Genomic DNA, 23,447 nt, shown 5'->3' with positions numbered 1-23,447 from the left:
TCTTCCTTTACTTCCTTCTCTCCCTCCCTTCCTTTTTTTCCTTTATTTGAATATAAGACCACAAAATATTTCTATCCCAAATACTTCCTCTAGGCGGTGGGGGACCGCTGCTGTAATATCATGATGATTGATGGAGCATTCATTAGTGTTGCCTGCTAACTTTAATATAGTGATGCTAAGTGTTTCACTTTTATAATCATGAACTATGCAATATGGTAGGCTTCGTCTACCTTCCCCTTTCTCATGTATTTGGGATAGAAATATTTTCTGGTCTTATACTCAAAAAAAAATGGAAAAAAGGAAGGAAGGGAGAGAAGGAAGTAAGAGAAGAATGAAAGAGGGAAGGGAGGGAAGAAGGAGGGGGAGAGGAAGGCAGGGTGAGAGGCAGAGAGGAAGGGAAGTAAGGAGGGAAACAGACATAGGCAGATCATTAAAAGAGATATTAGAAGAGCTGAATTTAGTCCCACCAAAGTTCAGAAATTGAATTTCTAACACCCAGCACTTCAGAATATGACTGTATTTGGGGATAGAATTTGAAAAGAAATAACTATGTTAAAAATGAGGGTGGGTCCTAATCCAATCTGCGCAATCTTAATTTTCACCCTACCCTGCTGAGTTCTTCTCTCTGGGACAGACCCCTGTAACAGAAGGCAGACTACCAGGAGAACAGCCAACAGAAGTTTATTGATGCATATACTTCATAGATACATGGTAAATGTCCATAGAGACACATAAACCTCAAAGAGATGGCTTAGAGTTAGGCTTGCATACCAACTTCTGCTGAAGCAAGTAAAGATGATGTTGAGAGCCAAGTAATGGGAAAGTGACTAGGAAAGGCACGGTAAACAGAGTAAGGTTTTCTATGTAGATTTAAATCAGAACTCTCTCCATTTATAAGAGTCTCTAGAGATTAGAGTCTTTCTTCTCTTCTTGGCATAGAAGAGACAGACACTCTTACAAATGGAGATTTCCTTACAAAAGGGTAACTTCTACTTGCTTTCAGAGCTTCTCTTGTGTCTGCAATTTCTCAAAGTAATCATCTGAAAATAATCTTTATGCCAGAGGCAAGACTTACGATATCATATTCTCATCTAAAATATACAGAGAGACACCAAGGGCACATGTACTTGGAGGGACAACCTTTTGTGAAGATGCAGCATGTATGCAGCCCTCTGTAAGTCATGGAGAAAGACTTCACAGTAGACCAGTTCTGCCAGAACTAGATCTGGAATTGCCAGCCTGCAGAACTGAAAGAAATACATTTCTAATGCTGTTTTGCTGTAGCAGCCTTAGCAAGCTCATATAGATTTATAAATGTAATTTGCTCCAAATCTCCTTAAAAGAGAGGAAAAAAAGTTTTGTAGTTCAAGAGGAAAAATGTGTTAACACCAAAGAAGAAAAAATTTATCTAGAAAATATTTATGATAGAATAAAAATGAATTAAAATGATCTCAAATATCATCGTTTTCTTTTGAAAATTCTTCTTTCAGTGTCCAGAGCTTTGAAACTACCTAATCACGAGGAATCTTTGATGAATTCCAGACTAGATGCTGTCTCTATGGAAAAACCAATAGTTACGGGATTCCTTCTAAATTTCCATTTTGGAAAGCAATAACCTCGTTGGTTACTTAAGGAAACATTTCTTGAAAACTGAACATATGGATTCTTAAAACAATTTGATCTAGAATTATCAAAATTATTCTAATACCTGTGTCATATAATTGGATGAAAGTTAATAAATGTACCATTTATGAATACATAAAATGAGTTAAAACTGAATCAATATGAAGCAAATTTATTGACTTCATGTCTTTTACTTGATTAGAATAAAAAAGTTGTTTAACTTAAAAATAATCCAACAACCTAATGTAAAAAAAATAAATAAATTATGAACTAAACTTGCAATAAATCCATGGTCAGGCGTGGTGGCTAATGCCTGTAATCCCAACACTCTGGGAGGCCAAGGCAGATCAGCTGAAGTCAGGAGTTCAAGATCAACATGGGCAACATGGTGAAGCCCATCCCTACAAAAATACAAAACTTAGCTGTGCATGGTGTCATGTCCCTATAGTCCCAGGTACTAAGGAGGCTTAAGCAGGAGAATCACTTGAACATGTGGTGGGGGCCAGTTTGCAGTGAGCTGAGAAGATACTACTGTACTCCAGCCTGGGTGACAGAGCAATCAAGATTCTGTCTCAAAAAAAAAAAAAAAGAAAAAAAGAAAGAAAAGAAAAAGAAAAGAAAAAGGAAAAAAATTCACATGAGAAATCTTATATATCTTGTAGGTGTGCTAAATTATAATGGAAATTTAATAAGCTACATATATAAAGTTTTGACATATCAATATATTTATGAAACAATAAACTATCACCACAAATCAAGACAATGAAAAAACTGAAACATTTCATTTCTCTCCATTTTCTCCTCCAGGCAAACACTCATCCACTCATCTGCTTTATGTCACTATAAATTACTTTGCATTTTCTAGAATTTTATATAAATGAAAATACACATTAAGTATTCTTTTTTTCTGGCTTGTTTGAATCTGAATAATTATTTTAAGAGTCATTCTTGTTGTTGTATAAATTAATAGCTCCTTTTGTTGTTGTTGACTAGTATGTCACCATAGAAACAGACTACATTTTCTTTATTTAGTAGACATTTGAGCTGCTTCCACATTGGGGCTATTAAAAATAAAGCATCCATGAATAATTGTATACCATATGTTTGCAATTCTCTTTGATAAATAACCAAAAGAAAAATGGCTGGGTCATCTGTAAAGTATATGTTTAAATTTTTTTTTTAATGTAAACTGTTTTCTGAAGCAATTGTAACATTTTACATTTCTTCCTGCCTGGGATCTGCCTTTGCATTAACATTTGACATAGTCCAAATTTTTAATTTTGGTGATTCTCTTAGGATATGTAGTGATATAGAATTATGGTTTTAACTCTAATTACTAATAATAGTCTTTTATATTCTCATTTTCCATCCATACATCTTTGTTAAAGTGTTTGTATTTCTATCTAACTATATTTTTGTACCCATTAGCCATCCCCTTTTTTTCCCTATAATTCTATTCTTATAAATAAACAGGCATCCAAATCAGATAGATAGAAATAACATAATACATAGAAACATGATCATACACATAGAACACTCTAAATATTTGAAAAAGAAAACTGGTAGAACTAATAAAGGAATTCAATAAAGTTGTAGGATTCAAAATCATTATTACAAAATTAGTCTTGTCACAGACAACAAACTATCTGAAGAAAATTAAGAAAACAACACCATTCATAATAGCAACGAAAAGAAAAAAGTATTTAGGAATACACTTAATGAATGAGATGAAAGACTTGTACACTGAAAATTATATAACATTGGTGAAAGAAGTTAGAGAAGACACAGATAAATGGAAAACTTCCCAAGTTCATAGATTGAAAGAGTTAATATTGCTAAAATGATCATCCTACTGAAAATGATCTACAGATTTAACATAATGACTGTGCCCTATGTTTTTCCCAGAACTTTTATGGTTTTAGGTCTTACATTTAAGTATTAAATTTATTTTGAGTTATTTTGTGTACGGCATGAGAATCAAATTGTATTCTTTTGCATGTGAGTCCAGTTTCTCACACTAATTATTGAAGAAACTACACATTCCCTATTGTGTACTCTTGGCACCCTTGTTAAAGATTCACTGATCATATATGAATAGGTTTAGTTCATTACTATTTATTCTGTTTCCATTGATCTACATACCTGCTTTTATGCCAGGACAATCCTGCTTTGATTACTGTATCTATGTACTACCTTTTGAAATCAGGAAGTGTGACACTTACCACTTTGCTTTTTTATTCAAAATTGCCTTGGCTATTTTCAGGGTCTTGTGACTCCTTATGAATTTTATGATGTTTTTGCCTATTTCTGTAAAAAAAAATAGCATTCAGATTTTGATAGGTATTGCATTGAGTATGTAATCACATACGGTATTATGGACATTTTAAAAATGTTTATTCTTCCAATCCATAAGCAAGGAATATCTTTCCACTTATTTGTGTTTGCTTTAATTTCTTAATTCAGTGTTTAATAGTCCACTGTATACTTTTTTTTTTTTTGAGACAGAGTTTTATTCTTGTTGCCCAGACTGGAGTGCAATGGTGCAATCTCAGCTCACTGCAACCACTACCTTCCTTTTTACTTGGTTTACTCGTAAGTACTTTTTATGCTACTGTTATAACTTTAGATATATGTAGACAATAGTGCTATATCCATATTTGTTTGATGAAAATAAGTGAGGAAATCTCTGCTGTCTATTTATATGATGGGAATAAGTGGCAACCTCTGCTCTCAGTTATTTAATTTGGCATCATCATTTTCAGTGGTGATAGTCACTTGAATTGCTCAGAACGTAATCAAATATAAATTAATCAGCCTCTTAAAGTACATGTCTAACCAATGAGACTACCTTGCCCATATTAGAGCCATAAGAAATCTCTAGTTCACCTTTCCTCCCATTGCTTTGGGTTCACAGATTAAGGAGGTGTTAGAATATTCCCTCACAGACTTCCACCACAGCCTTCTCCAATCAGTGTATAATTGGACAGTTTTCTAGGAGTGATAGTGAAAGTGAACAACTAGTTCATAAACATTTAGGCTTTTTCATGATCAAAAATTACCTTTTGTAACTGTTAAATTTTGCTGATCAATATATAAAGGAACTTGAGATATGCTATGGCTCCAACTTTCTTCAACTAATGCCTCAAATGCAAACATCTACAGGAAGTGACTTAATTATGCAGTCCAGTTCCCTCAGGTTTCTATCTTTGCTGTAATTGTAGATGGACTACTATATGCTTTTCTATTGATATTTCAAATTTCCTATGATGGTTTCTCTGCAGGATAACATAGGAAAAGTGGATATGCCATCATGAAGAAAAAAACTGGTGCTGTTGAATACAATTGTGCTGAACATAGCGTATTCCTTGCCTTCCTCAGGGAATAACAGATTTTATAGCTAGAAAGAAAAAATAACCTTTAACATTAGGAGTACAGAAAGAAACTGAAAGTAAAGTAGATTGGCTTTAAAACATTCTGGCTCTGCAGGTAAAGCACTCACTTAATTTAGGAATCACATTTTATGACCCATAAGGATCTTGAGGTCTATATTCTATTTAGTACACAGAGCATTTCTTTTAAATGCTTCTTTACTACAATGATGAAAAATTTAGACTCCTATTTGTCTTTTTATTAGAAATAGCTAGACCTTCGTTAGTTGATTGCAAAACCACAATTAATGGCAAAGATAAATTTAGATATTTTTTATTTCAATAAATAAAGCAGAAAAATAATTTTACCTAAATTATATTATACTATATTTACCTAAAATATATTATACTATATTATAATTCCCAATCTCTCAATTATATAAACTGTTTTTTGTAATAGAAAAATGTAGAGGTTAACAACCAATATCCTTTATGAGACGTGGCCTTTGTTCAAATAATATTTATGTGTTTTGTTCTGTTTTGTTTAAAAAAGTGCACACACCACAAAATAAATCAAGGCACAGAAACAAACACACAAAAAAGAGAAAAAACACAAAGAAGATTTTACTTTATCTCTTGAATTCTAGATAAGTCTCAGGAATTCAAGCATAAGGACATGGATGGATTACAGTGAAACAGAATCCCCATCACAACAGCGCTCAGGGAATTGAGAGTGGAGCAGAAGTTGTTCTTTGCAGGCACTTTGCAATTTGTTAGTTCTTTTTAGATGTAGAGGCTTTCTATCAGGCTTTTATAAGCTCTTCCTTATGCATAAAAATTTGGCAAACAGTTTCTGTGTGTGTGTGTGTGTGTGTGTGTGTGTGTGTACATTTCAAGTTTAAAAGCAAAAATATATATATTCTACCAATAATAAAATAACAAACTTCAATATGAATCAACGTCATTAAAAAGTACCAACTCACTTATTGGGTCTGTTAACTTCAATTATTTATGATAGAATCATGACTCAAATGATGACAAAATAAGCATCCACATTCAGAGTGAAACAGACTACTGAACAAACAGATACTCTGTAGCTAATAAAAGGGATGATGAAAGACACATGGACTATATATTCAGTGCTTGCTATAAGAACAAGACAACTATGTGTAAACCATTCAATGACTAAGAGCATGTCCTCTTAACCATGAGTAGAACTAATCTGCCAGGTGTAAACAAAGGCAGAGTCTTTATGGGGATTAGAATGTTAAGGGGGAAAAGAGTCAAATTGTCCTTGATATCTGCTAACACAAAACTATCTTATTTTGTTTTTACCTAAAATATATAAAAATCTCTTATGATTAGCAGAATAATATGTTTATACAATGAGAAGAAGTCTAAGCTCATTATACTATAGCACAATAGGAATTATAATCTAGAGATTATCAGTGTCACCTGTGGTATTATCCAGAAGCAGGGGCTGAAATGGAGTTTGGAATAAAATATGAGTTTAGAGATTAACATCTATGAAAGGAAAAGAAAGTCGCATCTGGCACAGGAAAAAGCTGAAATAAAACTTATGTGTCACAAGTCTTTGGCCAACTCAGCTCCAGTACTAGAGCAAGTACGGCTATCAAAGCATCACATGACAGGCTGAAATGGCTGTGCCTTACACTCCGCCTTACTCAGTAAAGGGATGTAGGCTGCCCAGAAAGTGTGTAGTGATAGCCATAGGCTGCCCCTTGAGTGCACTGCCTGCATCAAAGCAGGAGGTTTTATTTAGTTTAGTTCTGTGTTTGCCATATCAAGACTAAAAATTCCCCAAAGGAACCCTGTACTCTTACATCTAGGTCTTAATATTACAAAAATAATTTATACTTTTTTCCTTCTTAATAAAAAAATGAGAAAACTATATTTAATATGATTTTCCCACACAAAGATGATCAAAATGAAATGTACCAAATAAGCCATAAAAATTGAACTCATGTATTAAAAAATCTATAAATTCTAAATAAGACTTAAGATGTTGAACTCTGAAAATATAGTACAAGGGAAATCATTAAAGGAACAAAATATAATTTGGATGTCTTACTAAATATTAATTGGCATGATAAAATATCTTTACAAGTAACAATGAAAAGTGCCTGTAATGTCACAGAATTTGTTTCTTTTTTTTTTAAGTTATAATTTTATTAAAACTATATTTTTAGAGAACAAGGATTATTGATGTTATTACTTTTTTCTCATTTATTTATTTTATTGCATTTTAGGTTTTGGGGTACATGTGAAGAACATGCAAAATTGTTGCATAGGTGCACACATGGCAGTGTGATTTGCTGCCTTCCTCCCCATCACCTACATCTGGCATCTCTCCCCTTGCTATCTCTCCCCAGCTCCCCACCCCCCACCGTCCCTCCCCTATTTCCCCCCAACTGACCCCAGTGTGTAGTGCTCCCCTCTCTGTGTCCATGTGTTCTCATTGTTCAACACCCGCCTATGAGTGAGAACATGCAGTGTTTGATCTTCTGTTTCTAACATTACAGCTATAAAAACATAGATGATAGAGTGATCACTAATACATGGCCATTGCCATGATCAACAGTTGATAGGCTAATGCAGGAAAGAGACACATTAGCAAATAATGGCAATAATATGCAATAACTGCATCTGGAAACACAGGTGCTAAAGAATCATATAGTCAGGGTCTGGGTTAGGGCACTGTGCAGACATCAGGAAAGACCTAAAAAGAAAGGCTCTCCTGCCATGTTCTCACTCATAGGTGGGTGTTGAACAATGAAAACACATGGACACAGGGAGGGGAGCACTACACACTGGGGTCAGTTGGGGAGAAATAGGGGAGGGAGGGTGGGGGGTGGGGAGCTGGGGAAAGATAGCAGGGGGAGAGATGCCAGATGTAGATGATGGGGAGGAAGGCAGCAAATCACACTGCCATGTGTGTACCTATGCAACAATCTTGCATGTTCTTCACATGTACCCCAAAACCTGAAATGCAATAAAATAAATAAATGGGAAAAAAAAAGAAAGGCTCTCCCAGCTCTCAGAATTTCCACTAAGAGTCATCTAGATACCACCAGGCAAAGAGCACAGGGTTTATCTTAAAGAAATGCAGAAAACTAGTCAAGCTCAGTGGCTCACGCCTATAATCCCAGCACTTTGGGAGGCCAAGGCAGGAAGATCACTTGAGGTCAGGAGTTTGAGACCAGCCCTGGCCAGCATGGTGAAATCCCGTCTCTACTGAAAATACAAAAATTAGCAGGGCATGGTGGCATGTGCCTGTAGTCCCAGCTACTCAGGAGGCTGAGGCAGTCGAATTGCTTGAATCCGGCAGGCGGAGGTTGCAAGGAGCCGAGATCATGCTACTGTACTCCAGCCTGGCGACAGAGTGAGATTCTGTCTCCAAAAAAAAAAGAAAGAAAAGAAAAGAAATGCAGAAAATCCTCTAAATAACTCTAAGGCTTCCGGTGCAAACACTGGCATCCCAACATCAAGCTCTACTGATTCTGGCATTTAAGGAACCCGTATTTGGTCAACCTAAAAGCAATGCTTGATTGTTCTCATGCCCCACTTAAGCCACATACAGAGTTCACAGTCAAAATTCCACCTCAGGGAAAAAAAATGAATCCTATATACAGTTTTTATGTACATTTGTGAGTGTAAATGTGTATACTCAATTTCTCTCTCATGCACACACACAAACACACACACACACACACACACACATATATATACACACCTATATATACATACACACACATATACATATATATATATAGAAAGAGAGAGAGAGATCCCTGCCCTCCTAAACTTCTTTCTTTTTAAAATATAAATGAACAAGGAAGAGTCATTAATGGATGAGGAGAACCAAAGGCATTCAATACAGCGATAAACAAAGATAAACAAATGAAAACTCATCACAAGGTAAACAGAGACAGAGAAAAAGAGATAAAGAATATAATTAATATTCTTAGAGAAGTTTGAGAAAATATTACTTCCATAAATCAACAGTAGGATGCTAGGAAGAGGGAATAATCATATAATAGGAAAGAATTCCAAGACAGTAAAAATATAATACCTAAAATTTAAAATGTCAGGAGGTGCTAGAGAAAAAAAAACAAGGAAATCTCCTAGAGCATACATGAAAAAGACAAAGATAGAAAATATGAGAAATACATAAAGGATTAATCCAAAAAGTTCAACACTTTATCTTACAGAAGTTCCAAAAAGAGAAAAACTGACAGAAGAAAATAAAGGAATAATAAAGGATTATTTCCCAGCACTAAAGAAAGACAAGCCTTTAAACTAAAATGGACGATTAGAAAAGAACAAACCGTGATACGAGCTCATAAAATTTCAAATAACACTAAGAACAAAGAATAAACAAAATATGTTAATAACTTCTACAAAAGACTGAGAATAAGACTGACATCCACTATCTCATCAAAAATACCATATCAAAAAAATGGAGAAATTAGCTTTAAAATACCGAGGAAATTTAAAATTCATTATTTAGAAATGATATCAATCAACTGTAAAAGCATTTTTTAGATGTGCAAAGCCTCAAAAAGTTAATTGTTCATACACCTTCTCTTAGAAGTTCCTTATGAAGTATGGGCATTACAGCTGCAATTGAAGTATGGGTTAAGGATCAACAGAAATAAACCACAAACATAGGCCAGCTGTAAATTTTTCATTTCTGTGGCAAACAATTTAACAAAAGTGTCCACACAGAGCAGGTGGAGCATGTTTCTTTGTGCAGCTTCTGAACCTTTATCCCTATGGTGCACAGGGCTGTGGGTGAAACACAGAATTCCTGCTAAGCTACTGTTCTTTTATATTATGATTTCATTTTCAACCCAGAACTTAACCTCACCATTTATGCCCTTCTACTCAAAGAGGTCTTTAGAAAAATGATGCTTCTTAGATTTTGAACCAAACTTAGTATAAGAATTTTTTTTTCCTCAGAGACAAGCAGAGTAAGTGCCCAGGTATATCTGAAAAATATTACTGTTCAACTTTCCGGAGTCTCAAGAAACCTATCTTCTCATCATGTCACAGCCAAACAAAACAAAAGTAGTCAAAGACCAGAGACATAAAACAGGGGAAGCAGTGAATCTAATCAAGGAAAGCAGTGAAGGTGAAGTTTGCAAGGGCACCAGGTCCAGCTCTGTACAGAAAAATGCAGAGCTCTGGAGAGTCCCAAGAGAAAGGGAATGCTATACATGTTTACAGCTTGGGTTTTTTTTTTTTTTCCCCTTCCCTTGTTTTTAATTTTCACTTTTATTAGTTGTCTGTTGAAAGTAGATCTAGGTGAAATTGGAGATAATTTTTTGAATTTCTTATTAAGAAACAAGAGTTTGGACTTTGGACTGTTCTTACTATTTCTTCTATTTTGTTCTTTAGAATTAAGCATTATTGCTATTTTTTGGTGTTTAACTCAGTCTCAACAGTAAAAAGATTGCATGCTCAAAATGAGATAACTGAAGAAGTCTTTACTAAAAAGGGACAAATTATAAAAGTGTGATAGGGTAAAAAAAAAAAAATCCACAAGGGACAATAGAGACCTGGAGCTAGCAGTGGCAGAGCTTGACCCAGGAGATGAAGGTGATAGAGGTTATCAAACTCAGGAAGAGGAGAAATGTGTGCAGAACAGGCCACCGGGAAAGAAACAGTAATCTTTCATTAAGGGATATGACCGACCGAAGAGAAAGAGTCAGGAGAATAAATGCCGAACTCATGATTGCCCTTCTCTATTTCCTGCTGAAACTCACTACAGCCAAACCCAACTGAAAGCCAGTAGCCAGAGAAGAACAAGTGACAGAGTCAGTCTCCCCCAGAAAGAGCAGGGTGGGCAGTTGTCTAGAAGGGAAATATTTGGCCCAAATGTCATCCTACATTTCTTATATTTTCAAGAGGTACTATGCCCTGTGTTCCTCTTATCTGAAAATGTTTCAGTTTGTAATTGACATGTAGAATTTTAGTAATTAGATCCATCAATTCTAGACATGAGGAAAGGCTCAAGAAGCATCTTTCACGCCAAGGTAAACAGCTGAAGCTCAAATCTTTCACTGGCCACGGCTAGTAGTTTCAAGTGATAAGAAACCAAAAGCTCTGAACTGTATACAAAGGGATGCCTTTGAGTGAAAACATTTCTGAATTCAAAGTACACAACTTAGAGGTAGGCCGACTTTACATTGGGAACACCTGTGGTTGTCTTGGTAATGGAAGGCTGATGCAGCTGGGAGAGGAGTATGAAATGTTGCAATTAGTTAAGAGGGAGTCTGGAGTTCAAAGATCTCTGGTTATTATTTCTCTCCTTTTGTTTGTATGTGTTGGTTAAAATGAGCTATGTGTGAGACATCTGTAACTAAGCCCCTTCGATTTTTTGGAAACATAGTGAACTGGCTTCAAAGCATATAAAAACAATACCAGGGTTTATGTTGTGTATGTTGCCACAGGAGCACAGGACTCACCAAAAAGGAATCTGGGTGCTAGTTAGTTCATTCCAAAATTGCTCTGAAAACACTGATAGTGTATATAGTACTGTTTTTCTTAGTTGCTTTAAACATATGATCACCCTTAACCGATAGGTTATGTAAAGTGGGTGCAAAGTGGATCATTTCTGACTTTCAAAGGTTGAAAAATTAAGCAAGATAATTATAAACGACCTGACAACCTCATATTACACATAGCAACCTGAACTTCATTAAGTAGAAATGGCTTTATGCCTAGGGATTCTTGTTGCTTTTGTTCTGCTTGACAGTTCACTACCTACCCTTTGTAATGGTGTAAACTACTCATTAATTTTGCATATTTGGTTAGTGACAGTTTCCATTCTCAAAATCCTTGTGATGAATTACACGACACAGTGGAAACAACTATAGAACAAAACAAAAACACCACATGTGGTCTGCTAACCAGTCTCCTGTCAAACAAAATTGGATGCTGTGTTCCCATGGTTTCCTTTGAGTAGTAAAAGAGAAAATGAATGCTCAAAAGCACCATTTCTGTAAATTGCTGAAAAAATCTTCATATTAGTGTAGCCTAGAAAATATTTCAGTGGCAGAAAAAGCTGCAAGGAAACTAAGTTATACTTTTTTTTTTTTTGCTAACACAAAGAAATACATTCTTTACAAGACAATGGAGCAGAAATAATAACAACGGGTCCATTTTTCTTATTCAGTAATAAATCCCATTTAGGGAGAAGGAATTTTAATGAGCAAATGCTTTATTCTACCTTGTGGTTAAATGAGAATTTTTAAATATCACTTTTTTAAAAAATTCATTTTGCATATCAAACAAAATGAACAGGACCTGGCCCTTTCAGACTTAACTTCCTGAAATTAGTGCATAATGGATGAAACTGATCATCTTCAGGAGCCTCCTAACAAGAAGGGATGTTGTCTCGGACAAAGCAGGAAGACTAAAGCCTACAAATCTAATCATGCCCATTAGAATTTGAAAGACAACTTTCATTTAGTCAATGGGAAGAAGATACCTAAAAGAAAAAAAATAAAGGTCATTTGTGATTAGGTGGATTCTACATAAGACCTTATAAATGTGTGTTCAGGAAATAGGTATTTGGCAATGTTTATCCCAGATTCTTTTACCTTTTTCTTTTTTCTTAAATTTATTTATTATACTTTAAGTTTTGGGGTACATGTGCAGATCATGCAGGTTTGTTACATAGGTATACACGTGTTATGGTGGTGGTTTGCTGCATCCATCACCCCATCATCTACATTACGTATTTCTCCTAATGATATCCCTCCCCAATCCCCCCCCCCACCACTTCTTCCTTTTTTTTTTTTTTTTTTTTTTTTGACAGAATCTCTCTCTGTCACCTACGCTGGAGTACAGTGGTACAATCGGCTCACTGCAACCTCTGACTCCTGGCTTCAGGCGATTCTCCTACCTCAGCCTCCCAAGCATCTGGGACTACAGGTTCGCACCACCACACTGGCTAATTTTTATGTTTTTAGTAGAGAGGAGGTTTGACCACGTTGGCCAGGCTGGTCTTGAACTCTTAACCTCAGGTGATCCCCCTGCCGTGGCTTCCCAAAGTGCTGGGATTACAAGTGTGAGCCACCGCTTCCAGTCCTACCCCAGATTCTCTAAAGCAGTGACAATCTATATCTGGAAGGCCGAGAATAAAGTAACTGCTGAGAGAGGTCTTGATCATCCTGTTTTGCCACAGTCTACAGAATACATTACAAAACTACTTTTTTATTAAATTGAGTTGCCCATGTTCCCATAGGCAGGGAAGGAAACATTCTGACAGGTAGCAATATCCCAGTTATAAAAGTAAACACATAATTTCAAGGTCTATGCCAGTTACTCATCAGTCCTCAGTCAGTAAGTCAACTTTGGTAGCACTCACAAAGCTATTTTTCTAGGTACAAAAGCTGGTGACCACAGCTTGAACTACTGTTTCTTCAACTAGACACTGTGAGTAGCCAGCGTTCCATCTTCTCTGATGTTGTTGCATCAATTCCTTGTTAACACTTACACCACATTTACCATACATTTTTAATTTATTTATTAAAAAGTCTCTTACTCTTTTTACTATAACAATAATAAAACTTAATAGCAAAAAAACTGTAGAGCACAAAGATTTTTAAATGATCTAATACCTCACTATCAACATTGTAGTGTTATTACATATAGTCTTTCTTTGTAAATTTTATTTCAGTTCTTGTATTTACATTGTGATATAAAATGTTCTTAAAGAAAAAAGTGCATAAAGCATACCCCTTGAGTTCTACTCCAAGATCTTGAACAACCAACTTCCTCTGCTATAGCTATAACTCACAATCCGGATTTATCTTCAACTTCACTAAATCCCTACCTGTTTTCCAAATTAGTGACAATTTTCAAGCAAAGTTTGTATGTAAATTTTTGCCAAGCAAGTTGATGTGTAATAAATATTCATGTAGTTTTAAATTTCAATTTCATAATATTGAGGTTACATAACTATGTAGTTAGAGGGACCCTAGGCCACATAAGACTGTTCCTACTTCTGACATCAACATATGTTTAGGGATTCCCCAAACCAACCTCAGGTTCAACAATTCTTTTTTTTTTTTTTAAGACAGTTTCGCTCTTGTTACCCAGGCTGGAGTGCAATGGCGCGATCTCGGCTCACCTCAACCTCCGCCTCCTGGGTTCAAGCAATTCTCCTGCCTCAGCCTCTTGAGTAGCTGGGACTACAGGCATGCGTCACCATGCCCAGCTAATTTTTGTATTTTTTTTAGTAGAGATGGGGTTTCACCTTGTTGACCAGGATGGTCTTGATCTCTTGACCTTGTGATCCACCCACCTCGGCCTCCCAAAGGGCTGGGATTATAGGCATGAGCCACCGCGCCCAGCCCCTCAACAATTCTTTAGAAGCACTTGCAGAACTCACTGAAAGCTGTTCTGCTAGTATGGCTTATTACAGAGAAAGGATACAGATTAAGATCTTCGAAGGAAGGAAGCACCTAGGACAGAAAATCCATGGAAAAGTATCAAACACAGAGCTTCTGCTCTCCTCTCCTTATGGAGTCATGGCAGTGTTACTTTCCTGGCATAGATATGTGACAATACACATGGAGTTTTGCTAACCAAGGAAGCTCACCTGATCCTGGGTGTCTAGTGTATATAATGCAGCTCCATCATGTAGAAGTGATGGACTTCTCATTTCTAGCTTCTCCAAATTGAGCTTCATGACTCAAAGCCCTCACTCTAAGTCATATATTTACCATCAGGCTTGACCTGGGATCCTCACCCTAAATCCTACTGTTACTATTTGGTGTGGCCAGTTCTCACTGTAAATTACATTGTCAAACTATCCAGTGTGACACAAGGTCTCCAGCCAGAACTCCTCTTAGGTATGACATTTCAGGAGCTTAGAGATTACCTCCCAGTAGCTGAGGCCAAAGACCAGGCTTCATTTGAGGCAAAGTTAAATTCTTTACTACACCTCTGATCACTACCAAAGTTGAGTATCTTTTCATATATTTATTAAACATTTGATTTTCCTTTTCTGTATAATATCAAGTCTTATACACATATTTTCAGTTAGATAAACTGTCACTTTTTAAAAATCCTTATGACAATATTCCCTTTGTTATTTTCTGAAACTTTCATAGTTTTCCTTTTTACATTTAGGTTATTAACACCCTTGCAATTGATTTTTTCTGTCTGATGTGAGCTATGGATCCAATTTTCCCCCACATAGATAACTCACTGTGGCAGAAACATATACTTAAAGCATCTATCTTCATTCATCTGTTACAGACAGATGTAGCTAGACAACTGTCTGATTATGCACATGTCTGTTTCCAGGATTTTTATTCTGTCCCATTGGTGTATTTGTCTATTCTTGTGCCAATATCATAGCATTTTGACTAAAACTCTAACTTTATAATGACTATTCATATCTAGCAGGCAAAATTTACCACATTGTTTTCTAATTCAAGAATGTCTCTCTGTATTTCTATTTAAACTTTAGAATCAGCTTACCAACACCACTTCCCTTTCCCCCAACAACAACAACAACAACAAAAAAAGATTTTTATTGGAACTTCTCTGAGACAAGTGAAGTGAAATGGTTAACTCTACAAGATAGTATTCTTCTATCCATGGATAACATTTCCACAGATCCATTTACAATATTATCTGCATTTTGAATAGATAATTTATATTAGATTTTAAAAGTCCTCTGTTTCCTCCTTTTAGCCTCACAGATATTGTCATATTGATTTATAGAGTTCATGTTTCTTTAGACTTATCCACATATTAACAACTTTATTTTGCTTTTCCTTCTCCTGGAATTTCAGAACTCTGGAAGCTCGGAATTTCTCTCAAGAACCATTTGACTTCTGTCATATACATTTGTGTGTGTGTGTGTGTGTGTATATATATATATATACACACATATATATATATTTCAGAATGTTGATTTGCAAATGTCTATTGGTAATGAACTCTATGTTGGTATTTATGAAAAATATACTTTGCCCTCATTCTGAAAATATATTTTTTTCTTGGCATATAATTCTAGGTTGGAAAATATTTTCATTCAGCATATAAATGGTTTTTAAAAGACCTTGTTTTGTTAAAAATTAAAAGCATAAAGAGGAAAAGACAGAATTTTTAAAACTGCTTCAAATCAAACTGTCCAGAGATTATTATTGTTAATATTTTTGTGTATATCTACCCAATCTTTTAAGGCATATACATGCAATTCATTTATAAAAGGTAGATCTTAATGTTCAAAATTTGAATTTTTTTAACTTGACAACATATTGTTAAGTTATACATTGTTATTATTATTTGCATAATGTAATTTTTAGGAGTTGGGTTTGGGCCAGGTGCAGTGGCTCACACCTGTAATCCTAACACTTTTGGGGGCTAAGGCTGGCAGATCTCTTGAACTTAGGAGTTTGAGACTAGCCTGGGCAACATGGTGAAACCCATCTCTACATAAAAATATAAAAATTATCTGGGCATGGTGGCATGCACCTGCAGTCTCAGCTACTTGGGGAGCTGAGGCAGGTGGATCACTTAAGCCCAGGAGGTTGAGGCTACAGTGAGCTCTGTTTGCACTACTGCACTTCCAGCATGGGTGACAAAGCGAAACACTGTCTCAAAAAATAAAAAAGAATCTAGGGTTTGAAGTCAGCCACCTAAGTTCAAATTCTGTTTCAACTCCACACTAATTGTTTAACCTTGAGCACATTACTTAGCTGCTGTCCCTAAATTTCTTCCTGCATAATCCAGCTGAGATTTCTGTTGTCTAGTCCCACAACTCAATGCTTATCATCCAGGCCAAGCTAAAATCACTTTCCCACATTATAAGATTGCTTCTGTTGGTGGGAGTGCAAATCAGTGCAACCATTGTGGAAGACAGTGTGGCAATTCCTCAAGGACCTAGAAATAGAAATACCATTTGACCCAGCAATCCCATTACTGGATATATTCCCAAAGAATTATAAATTGCTCTATTATCAAGACACATGCACACGTATGTTCATTGTGGCACTGTTTACAATAGCAAAGACCTGGAACCAACCCAAATGTCCATCAACGATAGACTGGACAAAGAAAATGTGGTACATATACACCACGGAATACTCTGCAGCCATAAAAAACAACGAGTTCGTGTCCTTCATAGAGACATGGATGAATTTGGAAACCATCATTCTCAGCAAACTGACACAAGAACAGAAAACCAAACACCACGTTATTACTCATAGGCGGGTGTTGAACAACGAGAACACATGGACACAGGGAGGGAAGCCTCACACAATGTGGTTAGCTGGGGGGCCTAGGGAAGGGACAGTGGGGGGTGGAGAGGGTGGGGAGAGATAACAAACGATACCAGATACAGGTGATGGGGGGATGAAGGCAGCAAACCACCTTGCTATGTATGTACCCATGCAACAACCCTGCATGATCTGCACATATATCCAAGAACCTAAAGTACAATAAAAAAAGAAAAAGACTGCTTCTTTTTCCCCATATAACTCACGCTAATATGACACAAATACTAAATAAACCTTAAAAACTGGCTTCACTGCATTATTTTATTTCCTTAACCACTTTACTTTGTGTTATCCTTTGGCTCAATGTTAAGTTCACATGCCTAACCATCATCATAAATCTCACAAGTGATCATCAGTATTTTCCCACTCTCCTCTTCCTTCCAGAGCCACAGATTAGTTTATTCCAGCCCACCCCTCTTACAGTTGAATGGGGTTATGTAACTCACACTGGCTAATGAACTGAGACGTGAGAAGTATTTCTAGTTTAAAGCACATAAAAGGCCAATTGTAATTCTCAATATTCCCTTACTCTGTGAGTGGACTATAACCCCATGTCCCCATCTATTAAAATACAGTACTATACAAAAGAAGCAGCTTGAAATTCTTTGCCATCACTTGGAAGAAGCTCTCCTGAACATTCCAGAATCTTTTCAAGACAAAATAATTTTAATAATAATATAAATAGATAAATGAAATGTCAACTTCTAGCAACCTTCTGCCATATTTCTGAATATTGTTTGGCTATTTAAAAATCTTTACTTTTCCTAATATTGGTTGGTGGTAGAGAACAAAGCTCAAAATTAAAATGCATTTAAAACTATTTGAGTCCTAAAATGTCACAAGAAAATCAAATCTAGTGAACATTTCTATAGAAAACAATAATTTTATTTCTATGAAAGATAGAGAATATTTTATGATAAATTATCATAGTAAATTAGAGATTATGTTGATTCAAAGTTAAAATTTTCTAATTGTGTTCAATATTTTGATTTTTTAAATTTATGAACAATTTTATCACTGTAATTATTATTAAAAAAATAAATCTTTACTAATTTTAAAATTTGTTTTACTTAAAAAGGAGTACATTTTCTAATTCTCACAAAGATGCTATGTGGAATAGAGCAAGCCTTATGTATATCAATCCCTTGAAGTTCTTATTATAGTTATACATTTATATTTGTGTAACTTCTCCTTAATGCATATCTTCCCCACCAGACTGTGATCTCTAAGAAAGCAGGGACCTTTGCTCATTTGAATGTATCATCCTACCAACAGCTATTATATAGATGCATGCCCAGTGAGTGGTAGGAGTTAAATAAAAGATATTTGCTGACCTCCTAAATGAATAATGACATTAGACATTCAGATCACATAACTAACTACATCCATTCTAAATCTATGCTCACCAAGCAACGTGCTAAAAGGTTAATTTCACATCTTTAAGGCACTGCATGACAATGTATCTAATCCATTGATAGTTGAATTTTGATTGTTAATATTTGAAGTACAACTCCGGCTGCTTTTGAAAATATCTGTAACTTGTGAAGATTTTTAACATGTTTCATCATCTGTGAGTTTCCAATTATTTGACACTAATACAGGATTGTAAGTCTACAAGGTTGACACCAGAGACTTGAGACTGCGGCAAATTGACCATATAATGCCAATCTTATGAAACTTATCCAAGGCCACCCAGCTGGCCTTCTGCAATCATCCTCTTCATTGGTGACTTTTCTGGATGGTATGTACCTTTCTGTTTAAATTTCTACATATAATCCTCCCGCCAATTAATTAAGAAATGTTCCCGGCCTTCTTCCTACATTTTTTTTAAGGCTTAGGAAATTTGGGATATTGGCAATTATTATATCAAATCTTCTTTGATCAGATGGTGAATTCAATCCGAAAGGAGTGATGGATCAGCTCTCCTTAAGAGAGGCACATTGTCACATGCAAAATCATTTCCCTTATTCAGGGGAGCTAGAACCTACATTCTGGTTAGTCCTAGAATTTTAAACTGAATTTAAAATGTTTTCACCACGAATTCTATAGATACATGTTTGTTTACATAAATATTTTACTCTAGAAATTTAGGTTTTTAAAAATCACATGTTCTTTTATATATTTCTCTTTGTACATAAATATATCTGTTTCCTCTGGGATTACTGTAGCTTTTTAAAAAATTATGATCTTCCTAATATTTAAATACATAAAAATTACTTTAGTTAGGTAAGTAAATTAGCTAATAATCTCTTAAAAATAAATGTAATCAAACAAATTGACTCCTTACAACTCTGATTATAGAGGGCAACTCAAGATGATTAAAAACAAATTAGGATAAAATCCAGAATTTTAAATTTAGCTGTTTTAGCCAATCTTAACTAATTTCTACCCTAGGACCTTATGTCTTAAAGCATTGTTTTCTCACTTTTTTTTCATATAAATCTTCTTAACTTACCTGGCTTTAATTGCTATCTATGCATTAGAATTTGAATATTTCTAACTAAAATTAAACTTATCCAAAGTTTTTCCTATGGTATTACCACAAAGCTCAGGACATCTCTGTAGAAGAAAGCATGCCCAACTCATTCTTCCTCCTCTTTCTATCTTTTTAATTTTCTTCATGTAGGAATTTTTATTGTGCCCAAAAACAGGTTCCTCAGGAAATGGTTTCCTGAACTTACATATACTGAAAAGATATAGGCATCCTATCATATGTCCTCATACCATGTGTCTTTTCTTCCTAGTCCTGACCTCAGTTTCAATTTTATATGTATTTATACAACTATTTAAGTAATCTTTGACTTTCCACCAGAATCTAAGCTCCTTGAAGGTAGAAACCATCCCTGTTTTTGCTCACCCTTATATTCCCATTGTATCTAGCACATGATAGGTAAACGAAGAAGCAAGAACTGTGAATGATCTGAATTTGATACATTTATAAACTATTTAAACTAAGAAAAAAGCTTAAATTTAATTATGTATTTCATGAAAGAGCAAATTAAACATACTTATAGGTATTTGTTCAATATCTGTATATCTCAAAGGACATGAGAGCAGAAGCTCTTTGCCTCATGTATCTTTGTATCTCTACTCCTACCACAGAGTCTGGCACATTAGTAGCTTTCAATAAAATATATGTTAGAGCATATATTTTAGAGTAAAAATATTAAATAGATTCCCTGATATAAAGTATACAAATAGATTCCTGATATAAAATTAATAATCAATGTCTTCATTTCCCTCCTACATTGACTCTGATTTGTTCTTTGGTTCAGGGACAGAGGTGTTGATAGGGATGTAAGGAACACCATCTGTAAGGGTTTTTTTTCCCCTATGTAACAGCTGACATCAAGTTCTGCCTCAGTTTTTTCTATACCAACTCCATTCTCTATAGTTTCCTTATATGTCTCTCAAGAGAAGGAGTAATTGTCAATTACTTTACACACTAGTTGTTACCTTATGACCATTTTGTTTTGTTTTAAAATACACCACCAAGCACTACTGCAGTATTTGAAGTATTTATAAACTGTGGCTCTTGGGAAGAAACACATAAGAAAGTATTTATTAGAAGGCTGATCCAAAATACATAAAAGTAAAACAAACTGCAGCAATAAATGTTTACTGCGAGCAAAGATTTGAGTCTTGTGGGAAAAAGGAAGAAAATAAAGTCTAAGAAAACTATATAGCTTTATAAATGATGGGAAGATAAAATATAAAGGGAGTGATCAGATATTAATTGGAAGACCTGAGATGGGGATGAACATTTTTGGGAAGGAGGAGAATAACCTATGTTTTATGGTACTCCAGAAGGTGAGCTCTGTCCAATGAGTACAATTAAAATTAAAGTTATTGTAGCTTAATATTTAGATGAAACTTAATATTAGCCAATGCTTTTCATAAGTAGGAAAAATTGCCTCTGAGGAAATAAAGTAACTATTGGTTTTATTTTGAAGTCTTTCATGACCTTTCAATAAGAATAAGGCATTCATCTTCTCTGTATTCCGCTGGGACCTTATTTATAACTTGATTATTGTATTGTCACTCTATGATGGATTGCATAAAATCTGTTCTAAGGATAGAGACCCTCGGTGTTTTAAATTTTGGTATTCCTGATGACTAACACACTGCTTGACACAAGACAGGACTTCTTTGATTCTTTGTTGAATGAATGCTTTGAAAACTATTCATATATTTGAAAGAAGGCACCCAGAAAATCATCTCTCAGGGTTTTTTTTACAACTCCAAGAAGGCAGGCATCCATAAAGCTGATTTGTTTTCAAAATAGTTTGGATAGGACCGATAGCAGTTAGTCTTTTCAGACACTGCCCACAAATATGGAAGTGTCAATAATCAATTCAACCTGAAAAACAGTTTAGGGGTATAAAAAAAGTCAGTCATGGCCAGTGTATTTGCTATATCAGAATTAATTGGGATTACAAATTTTTATTTTAAAAAATCTCTGGGTACAAAATGATGAAATATTCCTTCCTCTAATGGATAAAACAATTATGTAAGAAAGCATAATGATTTGAATATATATAGCCAATATCTTTGATATATAATTTTGATTTTGATGAAAATCAAAATTATATATACAATTGACCCTTGAACAACATGAGGGGTCATGGCACCAACTGCCTGCATAATCAAAAAATTGCATATAAATTTTGAATCCCCCAAAACTAAACCACTAATAGAGTACTTTTGACCAAAAATCTTACTAATTACAAAAAGTCAGTTAAAACCTTTTTTATGTTATATGTGTTATATATTGTATCCTTACAATAAAGTAAGCTAGAGAAAACAAAACGTTGTTAATAAAATTATAAGGAAGAGAAAATATATTTACTATTCATTAAGTGGAAGTGAATCATAAAGGTTTTCATCGTTATCATCTTCATGTTGAATAAGTTGAGAAGAAGGAAGAAAAGGAATGGTTGTTCTTGCTGTTTCAGGGGTGGCAGAGGCAGAAGAATATTTGCATGCACATGAACCCACAGAGTTCAAACCCATTTTGGTCAAGGGTCAACCTTTCACACATATATAATATATAATTCTATAAATACATAAAATTCTGTATGTGTGTGTGTGTGTGTGTGTGTGTGAGTGTGAGTATGTGTACACTATGATATATGTGCATTTATGTTTTGAAAACCATTCCTCCTCTTCCAGAAAATTAGCTAAAATTTTCTAGGTGGATACTCATGTACTGGCATTTTAAACAATAACATGGCTGGTGAATCCTTCAAGACCTAGACCTTGCCTACCTCTCTGATTTCCTCTTCTACCACACTGCTCCAACCTCCCTACACTCTACCCACTCTGGCCTTTTCATCACTTAAATATGCCAATGTCATGTATCTCTGTTACTTTTGCCTGGAAAGCTTTCAACTTAAATCATTGCCTGGCCATTCCCTGTTGGAATATAATTATCTATGGGTTTCTCACAGTTCTACATGTCTTTCAAAAAGAAGCCCTGACAGGTTTTGTTTATGACCATTTTTTCATGGATGTTTACATAGTGTCTTCCTCCAAAGCAAAAGGCAGATTTGTTTACTGTCCAATATACTAAAGATAATGTTTCTCTCTGGGGCACATGTTGGGTAGGTTTGTTTCCAGGTCATTATTAAAGATTAATTTGCTCTAAGCTCAGGTTTCTCAAGTGAGGTGCAAACATACTGCCTGTGCAGCATCCACTGGAGCCACTTGGCATTGTCATATCAGATCAAGAGGAGTGGTACACACACACAACTCATGCTGTTTGCTCTGTCGTAACTAATAAAGCCTCTTATCTATGACCCAAGAATTTTACATCTTCTGCTAGCAATTATGAAACTATACCAATCTAATTTGTTAGCATGCAAGTAGTATAAAATTTCACATCTTCCAGGTTCATGGCAGCCCTTTCATGTCATTCAGATCTCATTTCAATAGTCAACTGGTCTATTAGGAGTTCCATTAACCCCAATTTAAATTGATCACATACCAAGTCTGTTTCTATTTCACTATATTTTATTATTCTGCCTTCAATATAAGCACCAGTAACAATATCTTCATTTTATATATCATTATTATCTGTCTAACCCAATTAGATTGTAAACTCAACTAGAGTAAGAACCTTGTCTGTTAT

Source organism: Sapajus apella, unplaced genomic scaffold (genome assembly GCF_009761245.1).
Source record: "Sapajus apella isolate SASKATOON/1434 unplaced genomic scaffold, GSC_monkey_1.0 scaffold28, whole genome shotgun sequence".
Taxonomy (NCBI): Eukaryota; Metazoa; Chordata; class Mammalia; order Primates; family Cebidae; genus Sapajus; species Sapajus apella.
The sequence above is the reverse complement of the archived record's forward strand: the minus strand, read 5'-3'. Positions refer to the sequence as shown.